The 18,925-nt window shown below is 44.7% G+C and overlaps 1 protein-coding gene across 1 annotated transcript in view; it reads left to right on the top strand.

Annotated features, from left to right (window-relative positions):
• Nucleotides 1–4,281: 4,281 nt before the first annotated feature.
• FRMD4B (FERM domain containing 4B) overlaps nucleotides 4,282–18,925 on the top strand; it is a 145,942-nt gene continuing 131,298 nt past the window's right edge. Inside the window, exon 1 of the mRNA XM_078853549.1 lies at nucleotides 4,282–4,388. The gene's annotated coding sequence lies outside the window, so the exon portion shown is untranslated. The remainder of the gene's footprint in view (nucleotides 4,389–18,925) is intronic.

Genomic DNA, 18,925 nt, shown 5'->3' with positions numbered 1-18,925 from the left:
GCTGATTGGCTGCAGGTGTTCTAATCAAGAAGCTGCTAGAATCAATTAAGGTAGGCTAATCAGGGCACCTGGGTTTCAAAAGGAGATCACTTCAGTTTGTGGTGCGCGTGTGAGGAGCTGGGAGCGAGAACGCGTACTGTTGGAGGACTGAGGAGTACAAGCATTATCAGACACTAGGAGGAAGGTCCTATGGTGAGGATAAAGAAGGGGTTGGGAGGAGGCCATGGGGAAGTAGCCCAGGGAGTTGTAGCTGTCGCACAGCTGTTCCAGGAGGCACTCTAGACAGCTGCATTCCACAGGGCCCTGGGCTGGAACCCGGAGTAGAGGGCGGGCCCGCGTTCCCCCCAAACCTTCCAACTTCTGGACAGACACAGGAGGAGCTGACCTGGACTGTGGATTCACGAAAACGGCCAAACTGAGGGCTGCCGTGAAGCTCCAAGGTGAGCAAATCCACCAATAAGTACAAGATCCACCAAGGTAGAGGAGGAACTTTGTCACAATATATATTTTAGAAAACAAACAAACAAACTTTCAGAAATTGTGTTTGGTCATTTGATCAGATCCTCATTGACTTCAATGGGGCTATGCAGATTTACACCAGCTTTGGATTTAGCCCTTTCCTGCAACGTGGAACAGTATATTGTATTGTCAACTCTTGTAATTAAACGAATATGAGATAGAAATGGAAAATTGGCTAAAAATAACAGCTCTTGGAAGCCCAGCTAGCAGGTCTATTAAGAAATTTCTTCACCTTCTTTGCTCTTCTGGTGAGAATAAGGGAATTCTTCCCATGGGGTAGATTTAAGAACCTGGAAAGTTATTAGTACACTTGTGAATCTTGCACTAATGAATTATCTTGTAATTATTATGCAATGTATAGCATGCTAGTTTTTTCTGTACCCTACTAGAGGTCTTTGTATATTAGGATGTACAGAGTTCATCCAAGAAAGATCAGAATTTTTTTTTTAAATAAAGGGAAAATTGTATCTCACTCTTGTATTTTAAAACGGCTTGAAGAGGTTTTGCTCAGATGTCCCAGAACCGTTCACCTTCAAGCAGAGGGGAGGCCTGGAAAGCCCCATCCCCCGTAGGTGAAACTTTAGAGAAATTGTGGATAGTCAGAAGTAGGGCCTTATCGCTGCATTAGTCCAGTTTTACACTGCTGTAACTTCACTGAAATCAATGGAGATGCAGAAAGGTAAAGTTGGACTGACTAGGAATGAATCCGGCCCAACAGTGATTACCAAAGCATTTCTGTTATAATCTATCTGTGACTAATATTTCTTCTCTCGCCTGTCTCCATGAGAATTTTGCTATTGATTTTGGTGGGAGAAGGATTGGACTTTATCCTTGTAACATTCCACTGTTGTCGTTTCTAAGAGTACCCTTTCCCCTTGTCCAGCTTTTATCCATGACCAGCAGCGCTCATTGCTTGCAAATTTTTGTGGTATTCTTTTAAAACTCAATACACATTTTAAAATTCTATACTGGCTAATTGCAACCCCGATGACTGAAGTCAAAAATTAAGCTCCAAAATTTGTGCTGTCTGTATTCTGACTGTTAAGTGTAATGATCTTTATTTAGTTCAAAATGGCTTCCTTTTTCCAATATATTTTTATATAAATGAAAATCCATAAGCAAGTAGAGCTAAAATAATAGGAAATCCTGATTTGTGGCTGAAAATTTTTCATTCACCCCATGCATATGAGAAGCTGCAGGGTCTCAGACAGTGACCTCATGTATTACTAAGCTTGATGAGTTCTTTAATGTAGTTTAATTGCTTGAGGCTAACCTTGTAACAGGGTAGAATGTGACATTCAATCTGCTTCTTTCTGCGATTTAAGGGGCACAGAGTTCAAATATTTGTGAAGTAAAAATAAGTTTATCAACATTGTAAATGTCAGTTTATTGTAAATATCAATTCAGTGTAAGTGCCTCAGTGTGCCAGCACACTTTTTAACAATAAAAAGCTGGAAAAAATCATTGTGATGCAAGTTATCAGTTAAAATGACTGAGGAATGAAGCTCAGAATCCTAATAAGTTTCACATGGTTAGTAGATTGCATCTTTATAATGATATGAGTGTATAGAGGTGAATCAGACTTTAAACTTGAGGAAAATATTTTGAAAACAGCAAGGGTGGTAAATTAACCCTGGGGTAAATTAAAATGAAGAATTTTTAGACTTAAGATTTGTGATCTATTCAAGGGAAGAATACCTTGAGCACCCTATATTTTCTTTTTGTGGCCATGTCCTTCTTTACAAAATCAGTTTAGACCCCAATCCTGAAATCAGACAGCAGTGTAAGCAAACCATTGAGGGCACACTGAGCCTGATTGCCTTCAGTGAGGCTGTGCATCGGTTTAGTGATCTGCCCATGTGAATCCAATTGCAGAATAGAGGACTTAATGCATCTAGTACTGCAGGCATCCAGAACAGAGAATAGGCCATAAAATATGAAAAGCGAGACCTGTCTAATTTACAAAATAATGTATTTAAATATAGCACTACATTGGAATATTAGCTGTGCAGTCCCTTCTGGTCTCTGAGCCATTTTTTACTGCACCCCAGATTGAAATGACTATCAGTGTTGGGCTGTTCGATTGCAAAATGCTCTGAACAGTGAAAGCTGGCTTTTTGTACAGTCTGCCCTCTAGTGTACAGATGGCTGCCTTAAATAAAATAACATGGAGAAAAGGAAATGAGAAGGTAGTGGTCTTAGATTACACTCTCTTAAAACATTTTGACCAATAGGTGTACTTCAATCCATTTTAAACTGCGTTATAATTAATACTACATAGTCTTCTCCAAGGACAGTGTAACTTGCTTACCATAAACTCTGTTATAATGAAATTTCATTTATAGTGAAGAAGCTTGAAAGTCTCCGTTGAATCAATTTGTACGTTGAAACATCTGGAATTTATTCTAGCACCCTTATACTGCTCTCATTAAAGTAGATGGCAAAACGCTCATTGACTTGACTTCACACCCTCCTGCTAAGGGCAAAATACTCCTCTAAGATCTTGACGGGGAATTGTAGGTTCAGTTTTTAAAAGTAAAATACTCTAGGAGTAGCAGGGGTGGACCTTGAGTCTGATATTCTGTTCCGAGATGTGCCACAGTGTGGTTTAGTGATAGCCCTCCACACACATCTTAGAGGACAGCTTTGCCCTGTAAAGTTCTCCTCCTGCAAAGTGATTTGCCATCATAGACACTTTTGATCACATGGAGCCCCAGGGAAGTCATTGAAGAATGAGATGTGACTGCTTGAGCTAAAGGATCGGATCCAGTAACTTGAACTCGATGGGATTTCACATAAAAAGTCTTTTGTGGGTTTATGGTTGTAGTCTATATTTTTTTGGTGGGCCAGATGTTCTTGTCTCTGTAGAGTAGACCTGGCCTGAGAGCTTAACATGTAAGAGTCATGATAGCTCCTGGCCAAAAAACCCTACCCCAAGCAGAGATTTCTGTAACTGGAGAAGAGCCAGAGATGCTAAGATACCTTACTAGGAAACTTGCTATTGCTACTGTTAGAGTAGCTTTTGATTGTAAAGGAAAACAGGCATTACAAAAACCTGACGTAGAGATACTTGAATGTGGGAAGGGGACATGAGCGATGTAGTGGCATTATGGAGAGTGGCAACTTGGAAAGTCTGATGCATGGGTGGGGATTTCAAGTGTCTGTTGGTGCTGTCGGCCTTTTGAAGAACAGTAGGCTAGAAATTGGGTAGTGTCCGGGTTTAAGGAACTGCTTGTCAAGTGCCTCTTTACCCATCCTGCTTCTGTTTTCATAACCAGTGTTACTAAATTTAGGCAGGACATGTTTCTTTAAGGGATCTGCTTAGTTTTGACTTCTGTAATTAGCTAACATGTACATTTCTGTTCCATTAGATTAATGCATGAAGTGGAGTAAAGAACTGTGCATAGATGAAGTTAAAAGACATTAAGCAAATCTGGTTTTGTATCTCCAATGAACTGAAACATACAGCCGGAGAAAATGCTGGACTGTAGACCACTCGGGGACGTTAACAGGGAACAATGGCACTGTTTCATTTGTGTAGAAATATCTTAGCAGTAACGCTCGTTTTATATACCACTCTAATCTGTAGTACATAGCTGGTTATTGCCAGTCTCAGATGGGGAGGGTTGTTCTGGAGAGTTTCAGGAATGAACTGAAAACAGCACATTGGGAGGGTGGATGAGGTTTTTTTCCCCCTGAAGAAAAATTGAAATTTTGTCGTCTTTGCTGTAGCGCTTCAAGAAGGATCTGGCTAGAGCAGAGGAAGGCATGAAAGACTTAGAAGGATGAAATCGGTGCATAGTAATGGAAAACTGAAGGATATTACAGAGAGGATTAAATAGAGACGGAAGGCTGTGCCCGAGCTAAAGGTAGGAACCAATACAAAACCTTCACCTTGTAAAGGCCTATGGTATCATGTCAGTGATGTGATCACCAATGAAAAATAAGGTTATTAAGCTAGAGATACAAGAAAAGTTCTGAAAATCTAATGGTCCAAGCCAGGCATTTCATATTAGTCCATCATTCAGGCGAGTCAGTGATACAGGATCCTTCTAGGAGCGCATGGTGAAGTGGGTGACCACGTTCCCTGGATTCCAGTAATGCTTGTCGTAATAAAGCAGCTGTCGGTGAAATGCAGCAAAGCACAAACGGGTGTAATGATGCTACCCACAACAAGGGTTGGTGTGATTCCTTGCTGTGTAAAGTGGCATGCGTGATATGCTTCTCTATGCACTCAGAGGATTGTGGATTAATTCTCATTGGGGGGGAAATGTGGAAAATCGACCTAGTGAGTCTTTAAGTTTGCAAAAAATTACACTGTAGTCCCAGTGAAATCAAGTTTTGCCATTGCTCTCAGTGAGGCCAGGAACGGGGCCAGTGGCTGCTTCCTGTGTTCTGTGATGCAAAAAATATATTGAGTTTGTATTGAGACCAGCCTCTCCTTCAGTACAGTTATATAGTGTTGAAATCCTAGCGATCTGTTATCTTGTTCTGGGCTTATGTGCATTAAATCAGATATGCAACAAAGAGCATCAATTCACTTTGCCTCCCCCCAAATGCACATGGGAATTAATGTAGATTTTAAAGATGCAGAACAAAACATAGAAAATTATTCTCATAGATCAAAAGACAGCCTGTACAAAATGTGCTCATAAATGCTGGAAATTCTCTTTCCTCCTGTATGAAGACAGGAGACTGTAGTTAGTAATTTACTACAAAGTGATGCTGGTTTTCTTAGTTATTCTGTATTCTCTCCAGGTAGGTATATTGTGTTCATTATTGGAAGGCAGGCATGATATCAGATGAGGGTAGAGTATTTAGGTAGGGAAAGTGGGTGTCATTTGGGGGGGACCCCTGCCTACTGACTTTGGACCTAGCTCCATAGCTGAAAGAGGAAGACGTACCCATATCTAAAACTCAAATAAAAGAGCCAGAAGAGAAAAATCAGAGTTTAGAGAGGTTGGACTATCTGACTTCTGTGGGTCCTACAGGAATTACAAAATTCTAGTCTCTATTTGTTCTTGCATTTCTAATGAGCGAGTTCCTGTGCCCTTCGAAAACTTTGGGTGCGGTTCTTGAGTCCCACCAAGCTACATTTTCCACAGGGCTGAGGAGGGAGCAAAAACAGATGAAAAATGCCTGATCCAGAGGGTAACCAGGGGCTGAGCTGGCCCCAGCATAAATTAGAGGTAGCTTTCCTCTATTCTGGTTGCAAAAGTCCCCGGCGGCTGTCCTGCTGCCTTCAGGTCACTGAAGCATAAGGTGCTTTTCCGCTTCTCATGCTCCAGGAATTTCCCTACTTTAGGGGGAGCCCCGCAATTGCTCACTTAGGTCAGCTTTCTGGCCCCTTTAGGTCATGTGAGTGATGAAGGGAGGCCGCACTGGGGGAAGACTGTCTCTCCCATTGTGTCCTCTTGCAAGCTTCTAGCCTGGATAGTTTTCCTCCCCAAGTGAAAAAAATCTTCTAAAACTTCAGAAGTTGCAGCAGACATTGAGAGGCAAGGCAAAGTGGAGGCCAGGAGTGCAGTGATTGTATACCCCATGTATGGACACAAGACGTCACTCTGTGAAGATAAAGTCAGACAAATGTTTCCACGAAGGGTCACCTACATCTACACCAAATAATGTCTGCAGTGAGGATTCTCCTTTGTTTCCATGTGAGATGACCCATGTTCAACAAGGAACTGAAGTCTTGTGCAAAAGATGAGATAGCCACTGACCTCTTCACGATGCGCTGAATTCTGAGGTCCTTCGTCAGAGAACCCACTTTCCAATCTAAAGGTGCCCAATGCCCTTGACAGTGTGATCCCAAGCAACTTGTCCAGGGTCACACAGGAAATCTGTAGTGGAGCCAGTAAATTGAAGCCAGGTCTCCCACGTTCCAGATTAGTACCCTCCCCGCTGGACCATCTGTCCATCTCTCTCCTGTATGCTAGGATAGCTGAGGGTAGAATTGACTCTAAAATCAGGCATGAGGATGGGAGTAAACGGCACCGGAGCAGATTAACCCTGGGTACGTCTACTCTGTGGTTTAAAACCTTCAGTAGAAAGTATCTGAGCCTGGGCACTCGCACTCTGGTGCTGAAACTGCAGTATAAATGTTCGGGCTGGGGCTGGGGCTGGGGCTCGGGCTCTGAAACCCACCCTCCTGCCTCGGCTTCAAAACCAGAGCCCAAACATGTGAGCTGCTGTTCTTGTGTCCTAGCATGAGCCCCTGAATCTGTCCACCTGGGCTCTGAGACTTGCTGCCACGGGTTTTGAAATGCACTGGAACTGTACCCTTGAAGGCTGAGTGGAAGCAGTGGGATTTGAAGAAGGGGCTGCCTGAGGAAAAGACACATTTAGAATTAGGAAGAGATACAAAGGCAGCATTAGAGAAGACTTTGTGGAAAGTAGCCAGCTTGCAGCTCTAAATGAAATGCAATGTCAGGTGGATATCTAACCTAGCATTAGTGAGAGTCAAGCCCAGGTAAGATTTGGGATTGGTATTGCCTTGAATTTTAATTGAAGTGTTTCTCTGGTGGTCACTGTCTTAGCTGAGACACCAGGTACTGAACCAGGAACCCCACAGCTAAAAGCAGGAGCTATTTAGGCTTGAGCTGAAGAGCCAGAGTGCACTCTCTGGGGCTGTTGCAGACTCACCTTTGCAGATCACCAAAGCGGGGCACTTGTAACACACTCACCGGAGCGCTACACTCCCTTTATTCTCTCTCCTTTAGCAGGAACAGTTCACCATCTTAGTTCCAGACAGAGAAGTGGGGACTTGGGATGGGTCCAAGGTTTGGGGTTTCTTTTACACACAATCCCTTAGAAGTATACTTTATCATTAGACCAGCAGAGGGAGCTGTATGAATAGCATAGTTACTAGCCAGCATCTTCCACTGTGGGAATAGGAAGAGTAACACATTCAGCCCTCCTTGCGGCAGAAGATATTTGGCCCATCTGCTGGCCCAGCTCACCTATGCAGTAGCGCTCCAGTCTGATTCCCTGCCAGCTGGCTAGTCCTATGGTGTTCACTTGAACAATAATTGAAAGGAGAGAAGCTAGGTGTTATATAGCAACCTCAGCCCCATCTCTTCTCACACTGTCCTAGGTAGCTTAGTTACGAGCTGAGATCCTTCAGAATCCTGCGGACATGAAAGTTGAAAGCTAAAATTAATGGGTGTTTATCAGTACAAAAGGTTTCCTCTCCCCCCACCCCACTCTCCTGCTGGTTTATGGCTGACTTAGAACAACGCTTCCTCAGCTCTCGTCCCCTAAAGCCCCTACTCTGCTTGCGCTATATTGATGACACCTTCATCATCTGGACCCATGGAAAAGAAGCCCTTGAGGAATTCCACCATGATTTCAACAATTTCCATCCCACCATCAACCTCAGCCTGGGTCAGTCCACACAGGAGATCCACTTCCTGGACACTACAGTGCTAATAAACAATGGTCACATAATCACCATCCTATACCGGAAACCTACTGACCGCTATTCCTACCTACATGCCTCCAGCTTTCACCCTGACCACACCACACGATCCACTGTCTACAGCCAAGCTCTGCGATACAACCGCATTTGCTCCAACCCCTCAGACAGAGACAAACACCTACAAGATCTCTATCAAGCATTCTTACAACTACAATACCCACCTGCGGAAGTGAAGAAACAGATTGACAGAGCCAGAAGAGTTCCCAGAAGTCACCTACTACAGGACAGGCCTAACAAAGAAAATAACAGAACGCCACTAGCCGTCACCTTCAGCCCCCAACTAAAACCCCTCCAACGCATTATCAAGGATCTACAACCTATCCTAAAAGATGACCCAACACTCTCTCTCATCTTGGGAGACAGGCCAGTCCTTGCCTACAGACAACCCCCCAACCTGAAACAAATACTCACCAGCAACCACGTACCACACAACAGAACCACTAACCCAGGAACCTATCCTTGCAACAAAGTCCATTGCCAACTGTGTCCACATATCTATTCAGGGGACACCATCATAGACGTAATCACATCAGCCACACTATCAGAGGCTCGTTCACCTGCACATCTACCAATGTGATATATGCCATCATGTGCCAGCAATGCCCCTCTGCCATGTACATTGGTCAAACTGGACAGTCTCTACGTAAAAGAATAAATGGACACAAATCAGACATCAAGAATTATAACATTCATAAACCAGTCGGAGAACACTTTAATCTCTCTGGTCACGCGATTACAGACATGAAAGTTGCGATATTACAACAGAAAAGCTTCAAAACCAGACTCCAGCGAGAGACTGCTGAATTGGAATTCATTTGCAAATTGGATACAATTAACTTAGGTTACCTTGCATAATGACTTAGCCACTCCCAGTCTCTATTCAAGCCTATTTCCCCTTGTTTTTTCCTCCACCTCCTCTCCCTCTCCCCCCCACCCCTTCCTCAGACGTTAAACCCTGGATTTGTGCTGGAAATGGCCCACCTTGATAATGGCCACACACATTGTAAGGAGAGTGATCACTTTAGATAAGCTATTATCAGCAGGAGAGTGAGGTGTGGGGAGAGAGAACCTTTTGAAGTGATAAACACCCATTTTTTCATGATCTGTGCGTATAAAAACATCCTCACTGCATTTTCCACTTTTATGCATCCAATGAAGTGAGCTGTAGCTCACGAAAGCTTTTGCTCAAATAAATTGGTTAGTCTCTCAGGTGCCACAAGTACTCCTTTTCTTTTTGTGAATACAGACTAACACGGCTGCTACTCTGAAACCTAAAATTAATGAATGTTTTCTCCTGTGCTGGATTTAGTCTTTAATTCACACAAGTCCCACCCAAATCTCAGTTTAAAAAATTAGAGACTGGAAACTTTGACTTGTTCAAGGTAGTTGTTGTTTGTTCTTTCTCCTATGATTATAATTGAGACAGTTTCTTAATGAAATACTGATGGAAATCCTTGGACTATTTAGAGATGAAACAGCTCATATAAATGTGCTCTGGCACGATGAGTAAACAGCTGGAAAATGTGCCTCTCCTGCAATATTCCAATGGTATGAAGCATCATCAAGAGCTATTCGGCAGGGTGGCATTACTACAGCTCTGTAGTATGCCGAAAGGAATAGGAAAGTAAATCCCCTCTATCATCACTGTGAGTTCCCATATTGGGAAACAGACGGTGCTCTTCTACGATTGTACCTGGTATGAGACTACTGCATAATTTATCAGTATAGAAACATGAATTGTATTACAGTGACTGCTGTGTTCTCAGTCTTGTGTTTTGTTTTTTTTGTTTTTTTTTTTACATTTGATATACCAATGGCCAGGCTAAAATTGAATTATATTTAGCTAATTCCCCTCCCTCCACATACACTGAGGTTCAGGTAGTACCAGCCATGATTTACTAGAAGAATGCCTGAATATATGATGCCCTTACCATTCCTCCAGTGAAACCCTAAATCACATTCATGAGTTGTGCTCGGAGTCTCATTCTGAAGGTGCTGGTTGCTCCCTGGAAGGTACTGAGTGCTCTTAACACCCCCTAGACTTCAGTGGACATTTAAGGGTACTCAGCCCCTTGCCAAAATGCAGTCTAAGAACTATGTAGGATCAGAAAGAGGGTCACAGCCACTGATATCCCGTACTATACTTCGTTCTTCCTGCGTCTCTATTCCTTTTGTGCCCATTGCAAGACTCGACAATAAGGTAAAACAAGACGGGAGGCCATGAATAAGGGTGATGTAAAGCCAGTGGTCTTCCATCTCCTCTCTAGCTGTAACTGGGAGTCCCCTCCCATGTATCCATATGGGTTGTGCAGAGTAGAGTAGTCTTGATCCCATTAGCAGCCCCTAAGATGAGGACAAGCCGCAGCAAGGCAACCTCTAACAATCTATTCAGACAGCTAATTGGTGAGTGGCAGGTAGTTTTTATAGTGTCCAGTTCCCACCCTCTGAACACATGGAAGGCCTAATAAAAGCACTTAATTTGTTCCCAGACATCCTCTTCCTCCTCCAGATGGCTTCCCGGAGCTGGCCAAGCTCACATAATGCTCTTTCCAAGGAGGATGGGGCGAACACGTTATTCTTATGCAGACTTGGCCAATGAAAATCGCACCTCTTAAAAACAAAACATTGATTAGAATAGCAGCTCGGGCGGCCCACACACCTGTTCTGCATCCCATTGGGTACAAAGAAATACGTGTTTTCTTTTTAAAAGCTCTTCAAACCCCCTCCCTTCCATCCTTTTAAAAAGTCATTTGCCAGCAGGGAGCAGTCAGTTACCCGGGTTTTCCATTCTGTGTGTGAGGAGGGAAAGGTGTGGCTCTGTGATTACCGCTGTGTGGCGATTGTTAGCCAATGCAGAGCTTTTACTTGTATCCATTGTAACACTCATAACAAGCCACTCGCTTGAATGTTTCTAGACTAGCTGCCTAGGCCGTGGGGAGGTTGCGATGTTACACAACGGTCCACAGTGGAGCTGGAGCTGATGAAACTATGGGGAGCCTGAACAGAAAAATATTTCACGTTTAGAATCCTCTCTCTCCTCTGCTCTTCTGCCTGCCTCTGACAAGGCAGCTGCTTTTTGAGTCTACAACAAGAAAGTCTGAAATGCCAACCTAGCGCGAAGCAACGCCGTGTGCTCTTCTCCCTCAGACTGGTTCCATCGGTCCCTGCAGGTTCCCAGACGTTTGGCTTGCTCTTTCCTGTGTCCTGATGAATCATGCGCCACTTTCCCCCTTTATAGCCTGTAAAGAGAGAGGCGAGATTTTCTGTCAGTCAATTTCGAGTTTCTGGCACTGCGCTTCTCCTCCTGTGGTGAGTCTGCCACACCCGCTGTGGTGCTGTTATGACGATCTGGATCTCTGCTACACACCCACACGTTGCCTCAGTTCAGGGATTTACAGTAAAGGCCTGATCCTCCCCCCCCCCCCCTTCAAATCAATGGGAGCCTTGCCCTGACTTCAGTGAGAGCAGAATTGGCCTCAAAGTGCTGCAGGAAGCCAGGCTAAGTGCAGCCTGGCAGCAGGGCAGATGGAGTAGCATCCAAAGGGACATCAGCAGAGGCTCAAGGACTTAAAAATAAATCAGCTTCTATCCCCCAGGCAGGACAGGTGGTAGCAGGTGGAGGTAACTGGGGCGGCCAATTGCTGACGTTCATTGGTGATACTCCATGGCCTTCAGGGGGAGCAGACTGTCCCTCACCCTCCCAGTGTGCCCAATCTTGTATCCGGGTTGCGGTCTGTGCGTAGGACACCTGCCACTTGTTCTTGTTCTGTCACTCTCCCCTGGATCGTTGTTGTATGCTGTTTCAGAGGGGGGAGGCCTCTCTTTCCTCTCTCTCCTTTACGGAGCTGACTCAGCTCATGTTGTCACAATGGCCAGGGGCAGTCAGGACGTCGCCCTCTCCAGTTTCCCTTTCTAACTTCCTTTCTCATTGTTTGTGTTTCAGACGCTTCCAAATGTCACTGTTCCCACTGGAGGTCGTGTCTTATTAAAAAAAAAAAAAAAAAAAAAAAAACCGACTGCGAGGGTCAGTCCTTTCCCTTGCACTGATTTTTCTTTTTTTAATTTTTTTTTGAATGAGTGCTTTAGCTATTAAAGGATTCCTTTGAGCAGCCCTTTGAATAAAAAATATGTACCAGTTTCAGATGTGCACTATAATTGCACTTGTTCATATCAGTGTAGAAAGGGACCCATGATCTGATGTGGCCTAGCCAGGGATTTCTGGAAATTGAGGGGACAGGGAACTAGTCACAGAGTGGTCCCAGATGTCACATCTTAAACTCTAAGACTTAGGCTTAGAGTACTCTTACATTCTATTCCCAGGTATGCCACTTACTTGCTCTGTGACTGTGATGGGCATAAAAATACTTGATATAAGATGGGCATAAAAATACTTCCCTATTTCCAAGCCCTACGAAATGGATGTGATCCCCCTGGAGTATGTGGTTGAAAACCTTGTGTTACTGGAGTTGTTTTTTCTTGCATGGTGAAGCTCCCCGGAGAACGCTGAGATTTGATTTTTTTTAGATGCGTGCTGTACATCAAAGCACTGTTTGTGCCAAAGTGGATCTGCTGTAATAAACAAAGCCTATTGATTCACCACCTTTCTGAATCCTAGATTATCATTGACTTTTTATTCCCCAGATTGTTAAAAGTTCATTCATTTCTGTTAGCAAAGTGCTAACAGAAAGGAGTATTAATTGCCCTAGGAATAGGTAATACCATTTTTAATCACTCTTGCTTGCAATCTTATCATGCATGCCCACTGCGTATACAATGCACTCACAAAATGCATTGTTTGGTATCGCTCAGAATATTTTTGGTACTGGCAGCTTGCTAGAGTCTATGCCATAAACCTATATCTATCCCTCCGTTTCAACAGTGCTATGTTTGCCCCAATGTATGTCCCTCCTATTGCAAAAATCTTTCTTTTCTAAAAGTTATTTTTTTAAATCTTATATGGGCATGTTATAAGCACCACTGATGTAAGTGGAAAAACTCCCATTGACTTCAGTGGGCATTGGATGACAGCAATATTTGCACCTCTTTCATTCAAACGTGAAAACGTCTCTGAGCAGGGCTTTAAGTTACAGTTGACACTCAAGCAGAGGTGCTTAGGCGTGGTCTACCCAGGAGGGGCGAGCTAAGTCGGTCTAAATTACGCAACTTCAGCTACGAAAATAGCATACGAAAACTGCGGTAGGTTGACTGCTGCTCCTTCCCCGTCAACTCCACCTACGCTTCTTGCTCTGGTGGAGTACCGGAGTTGACAGGAGAGTGCTCGGCGGTCAATTTATCACGTCTTCACTAGACGCGATAAATCGACCTCCGGTGGATCGATCGCTCCGCCGTACATGTAGACGTAGAGGGTGCATGCACAAGGCAAGTACAGTGGCCCAGGAGCAGCTGCTAAACCCTTTCCCAGGATACATTTTGTCCCCCTTCCCTACCCCTTGAACAGACCCATCTCGCTGGCCATTGAGAAGGGAAACAGGGTTATGAACTTGTCTCCTCTTGTGGGGTATATAGTTAAGTATTTATATAATGGTAGCCTCCAAAGGGCACATTTGGGATTGGGACCCCATTGTGCTGGGTGTTGTACAAACACAGCAAGAAACCATCCCTGCCCAGAAGGGCTTGCAATCTGAAATTGCAGATGGAGGGTAGACAGTGGGGATACAACATACAAGCCAATGGATTTGGTGAAGACTTGGTTCAGTTTTGTTAGTCATGTGGATTTTGTTTTCTTTTAGTTGGTAATAGAGGAGGAGATGAAGGGAGAAGGGGAGAAGAAGAGGGGAAGATCAACAGATGCAGTTGTCACCTTCCTAGCCATGATAGTGTTTTGCAGGCACCCTGGTGGAAGTGAGTCTTCAGGAGGGATTTGAAGGAAGAGAAGCTAGCGGCAGTTTGGATTTTATCAGCGTGTTTTCTCCTTGTATAAGGGGTAGCATGGGAGAAAGCACAGAGGTGTTTGAGGTAGTCCCTTGATCATTATGTGGTGGCATGCTGGGGTCAGGATTGGGTCTGACCTTGGGCAGGGATTCCGAGGGAAGAAGAAAACAAAGGCCTTGCATCCTCCAGCTCTGCCGTGTGCTGCGCCGTAACGTCTCATCAAAGGCAGGACCTAGCTCTGAGTTACGCTCATTCTGAAAAGTTCAGCATCCCCAGTTCGTCATCCTGAGAGAATGAATACACCTAGGATATAATTACAGGAGTGAGTCAGCGTTTATTGTCACTCTTAAAAGCCGTGGCAGGAGAGAGTGCTGTATTTTGGGGCTGTTATTTTGTTTTCGTGACTTTGTGTATCTCTCTCTCTCACAATGTTGAATTTAACTGTCTCACTTTCACTTCCTGGTACGGTGTGGTGCTTTGCCCGGTATTTAGATTATGCACAAATTCTACCCCATTTGCCATAGAAACCCAGGAGGGAAACTGAAAATTGAATAAGAAGCCTTTATGCTCATGTGCGTTGGTCTGGATCGATGTGCAGTACCCAGCCAGTTCAACAGCAGAATCCCATGCTATGGCTAGATTATTTTGTTGATGGTGTTTACCCTTGGAAAATCAAATATTTACGCCTACACCCATTTGTCCAGTGGGACCCCAAAGCACATTGCACCCTTAGCTGCACCTACCCCTGCAATGCAACCAGCTCTGGAGGAAAACGTGGCAGCTGTTTAACAGCTCACAGTAATGCTGCACCACAACTGAGGACCAGAAGTGATGGTTACCACCTTCTCCAATTGAAACTGAGGAGGAAGGCAGGTATTTAGGTCTGCCCAATGCCACTCTGCAGGTCGGAATTTGATGAGGATCCTGCACAGAGTCCCAGTGAAGTCTAGAACAGTATTACCAACCCCAAAAGATGAAAAGTCATGAGATTGGGCCCAAAATCATGAGACCTTTTAAAACAAAATGAGAGAGTTGTGTGTGGGCTGCTGTCTGATTTATGAGCTCCCGCTGCCCACTCTCAATAGGAACGTGAAAATTGGTGGTGTCAATTTATAGCGAGCCTTATATAAATTAATTTTGTGTCAACTCCCCACATCAACTCTGTACCTCAGTTCCAAAATCAGTTAATTTTGTGCCTCCCCGCAAGCCCTCACCTCTGCCCCCACCTCCACATCAACTCCACCTACTTAGCCCCATAGCCGTTCTGTGCACCAAAGCTGTTCTGCGCCCTACAGCTCTCCCTTCCCCCCCGTCGCAGGCCTCTGCTCCTCCTGCAGCTGTGGGGGTTCTTCATCCCTTCCCAGGCCTGGTGGTGGGGAGGGCTGCTCCAGGGGCAGTTCGTGTTTGTTCTCTCACACACTCACACTCACCTATTTCCCAGGCTTGGGGGCATCTCCAAGGCATCTCCTTGGGAGGGGGAAGTAAGGAGCGGATCCCCCGCCCCGAAGCTGCATCTTCTTGTCCTTCCCCTCCAAAAATTTCTTCTGCAGAATCCTGAGGGGTTGGAGGAGAGCTCTGGTGTCTGCCTCCTGTAACACCTCTGACTGGCTGCTCTTCCCCGGAGGGCAGGGAAGTGAGGAAGGCAGCCACTTGGAGGGGTTTTCCCCAGGGCAGGTGACAATTGCATAGGGTCTGGAGCTTCTTGTGATCCTGGGACATGCTGCAGCAGGGGCTACGATTGCAATCCTGAGGGTTGGTGACACTGCTATGTAAGAGTTATGGGGCTGGGCCTTAGGCATTGAACGGCTCCATAAAGAGCTTTGGGTGTAAACCGTACCGCCTTCTATCATCAGTTCCCGGGCTCACGATCGCCTGTCCTCCGTATCAGTACTTTCTAAGGAAGGGTAATTCCCATCATGTCAGACCTGCATTTAAACTGCACCCCAGCGAAGACAGTGGAGAGCCATTTGATGCAGGTAGCTAGCCAAATGTGAAAAGGCCAGGGTTGTACAATGGCTATATTCCATTTCTGGGAATAAACAAGGCAGAACATTTGTAATTCCTCTCTTGTGAGGATTTTGACTTGGCTGCAGTCTGGCCTGCTAGGAATCATTTCACGTGACACAGTCAGGCTGGGAAATGGCGTGAACGCCCCATTTGCAGCAGTAGCGTATGATTTTTGTATCCATCCTTGGATTCTGTAATTAAAGAAGTGGAAGCTTCATCATTTTCTGGTGCCCCACCATAAACCCCTCTCCTGCTCCCGCCCCCTCTCCCTGGCCTGGGTGCTCCAACTACCAAAGAGTTTCCGATTTTCCACTCTGCCAAGTCTGACTTTTTTTTTCTTATTTCCTCCAGATGTTAGGGGGAGTGGTGTTAAGTGCAAAATGATTTCCTGTGCCTCTTGAGCTGCCCTGGCAAGTCCAGCTGGGCAACGTGCTGCCTCAAAGCTACAAGAGTTGGGTGTGTTTTGCTGGCTCTGCTCCTCTAAGGGGTTTACGAAAGAGGAAGTGGGCAGGGCAGAATGTGTCTCCCTTGCCGTGCCCTTCTCTAGTGCAGAAACGGATCCTGCCAGAGTGCAGTTAGACCTATAGGTGCATCTAAGCAGAGTCTCTGCCAATTTCAGGATTGCTCCCTGCCACGCTCTAGGACAGGTTTAAAGAAATTAGACAGGGTAAAGGCTCCGTTTCTTTTTCAGACTTGAAGCAGGCAGACTTGCTGAACTGACTGCTGTTTCAAAGTTGACTCGAGGGATTCTCTTCCTAGTGGTGGTGGGTGGGAGGGGATTAGCCTTTGCTAATGAAGGGCAGCGTATTCAGTAGCCTTCTCCCAAGCCATACAAAGATCAGTAAAGACCTTTTCGCGTGGAACACCTGTTAGGAGAGAGTTCATCTGCTACCGGAGTTTTATTTAGACTAATCAAGCTTAGGACCTGGACAGGCTGACAGATTTTCAGGACACTTGCTGTGATGAAGTAAGGAGCTGCAGAGGATTCAGTGGAGAAGAAAAGAGAATTCTCTCCGCACTTGTAGCCTCTGTGTCTTTTTGTTAGTTTTATTAATTCATGCATGCTGTCCTTCTACCCTGCTCTGTGATCACATCAGTTAAGCAGTCCTCTGCACCCAAGGTACTGCAGACAGTGACTCCTATGACTCGGTAGGTGGCAGTCTGCCCTGTGAGTTGGTACTGAGCCAAGCCCGTGAGTGATGTAGGGCTCATTTTTATACAGAGGGCCATGTTCTGCGTTGACTGCAAGGAAACTCATTGGGTCAGAGCCTCAGATGATGAAAATCAGTGGAGCTCCAGGGCTGTTTGGAAAATGGCAAGGCTCTCCCATGAAAATGTATACAAGTGAAAAATATTTGTTTTGTGTTAGAAAATGTTCAGTGTGTTTGGGGTTTTTTTTGTTTTGTTTTGTTGTTTTTGTTTTAAACAAAATAAAAAAATTCATTTTAGTTTGAAACAAACCAATTCAGATTTTGGTTTTTCAAAAACAAGAAAGAGCTTTAGGGGTGCCCCACCCCCATCTCTGTCTTTCCCCCTAGCCCCCCACTCTCCCACTGCAAAGAAAGAAAAACAAACAAAAGGTTTTGAGGTAACATTTTTGACCAGTTCCATTGACATCACTGGAGCTAGGCCAGTTTACTTCAGCCAAGGATTTGGCAGATTGTTTTGAATAGGGTTATGTGTGGTATAAGTCTGGACAGAAATTAGCACATAAAGTTCCAATTCTGCTCTCTATTACCTATTACTAAATTTGGACTACTTCCATTAACAGAGCATTACTGGCCCTTGGTGTAGGTATTGCACTGAAGCTGCAGGGTGGAATGAGGCATATCTTTAAACCTGTTGGTATGGGACTGGAAAAGTGACTGACAGGGAGTTAGACTGGCCATCAGGAAGTTTAGACTTGAAATTAGACGAAGGTTTCTAACCATCAGAAGAGTGATGTTCTGGAACACCAAGGGAAGCAGTGGGGGCAAAAGACACATCTGGCTTCAAGACTTAGCTTGATAAGTTTATGGAAGGGATGATATGATGGGATAGCCTAATTTTGGCAATTAATTGATCTTCAACTATAAGTGGTAGATATGCCCAATGGCCTGTGATGGGACGTTAGATGGGGCGGTATCTGAGTTACTACAGAGAATTCTTTCCTGGGTGGCTGGCTGGTGAGTCTTTCCCACATGCTCAGGGTTTAGCTGATCGCCATATTTGGGGTTGGAAAGGAATTTTCCTCCAGGGCAGATTGGCAGAGGCCCTGGGGGGGGGTTTTGCCTTCCTCTGCAGCATGGGTCACAGGTCACTTGCTGGAGGATTCTCTGCTCCTCAAAGTCTTTAAATCTCGATTTGAGGACTTCAGTAGCTCAGACATAGGTTAGAGGTTTTTCGCAGGAGTGGGTGGGTGAGATTCCGTGGCCTGCGTTGTGCAGGAGGTCAGACTAGACGATCATAATGGTCCCTTCTGACCTTAAAGTCTACGCTTCTATGAGAATGTCTGCAGATCATTGCCACGCACTGCAGATCATGTAATAAATGTGAGGGGTTTTTTTTCTAATGTTTAGAGGCAAATACATGCACAGAAATGAGGTATATGTGTGCACAAATGACCAGTTAGATCCCCAAGTTAGGTATGCTAATGAGCACACAATTTTGTGCATAAATTTGTAGAAAGTCAGTCCCTCTCAGTCTTGTATAATATGAGCCTACTTTACAGGAGTTGGTGTTTAAACAGGGCCTGTTTGGGACATTTGGAGGTGTAAATCAACAGGTAGGCAAGTGGCTACAAATTTTCAAAAGCACCTAAATGACTTTTGAAAATGCAGTGTAGGATCCTAAGTCACATAGGCACTTTCGAAAATTCTACTCTGTGTGTGCATGTAATCTACCAACACGTACATCATAACAGAACACTCACTCAATAGTACTAAATTGCACACAAACTTTCTGGAACAGATCCTCAGCTGATATATATTCATGTAGCTCCATGGACTTCAAATGGAGCTATGCCAAATTACTCCCACTAAGGATGGCCCT

The sequence above is a fragment of the Lepidochelys kempii genome, chromosome 7 (genome assembly GCF_965140285.1).
Source record: "Lepidochelys kempii isolate rLepKem1 chromosome 7, rLepKem1.hap1, whole genome shotgun sequence".
NCBI lineage: Eukaryota > Metazoa > Chordata > Testudines > Cheloniidae > Lepidochelys > Lepidochelys kempii.
Note: the sequence above shows the minus strand (reverse complement) of the source record. Positions and strands in the feature narration are given on the sequence as shown.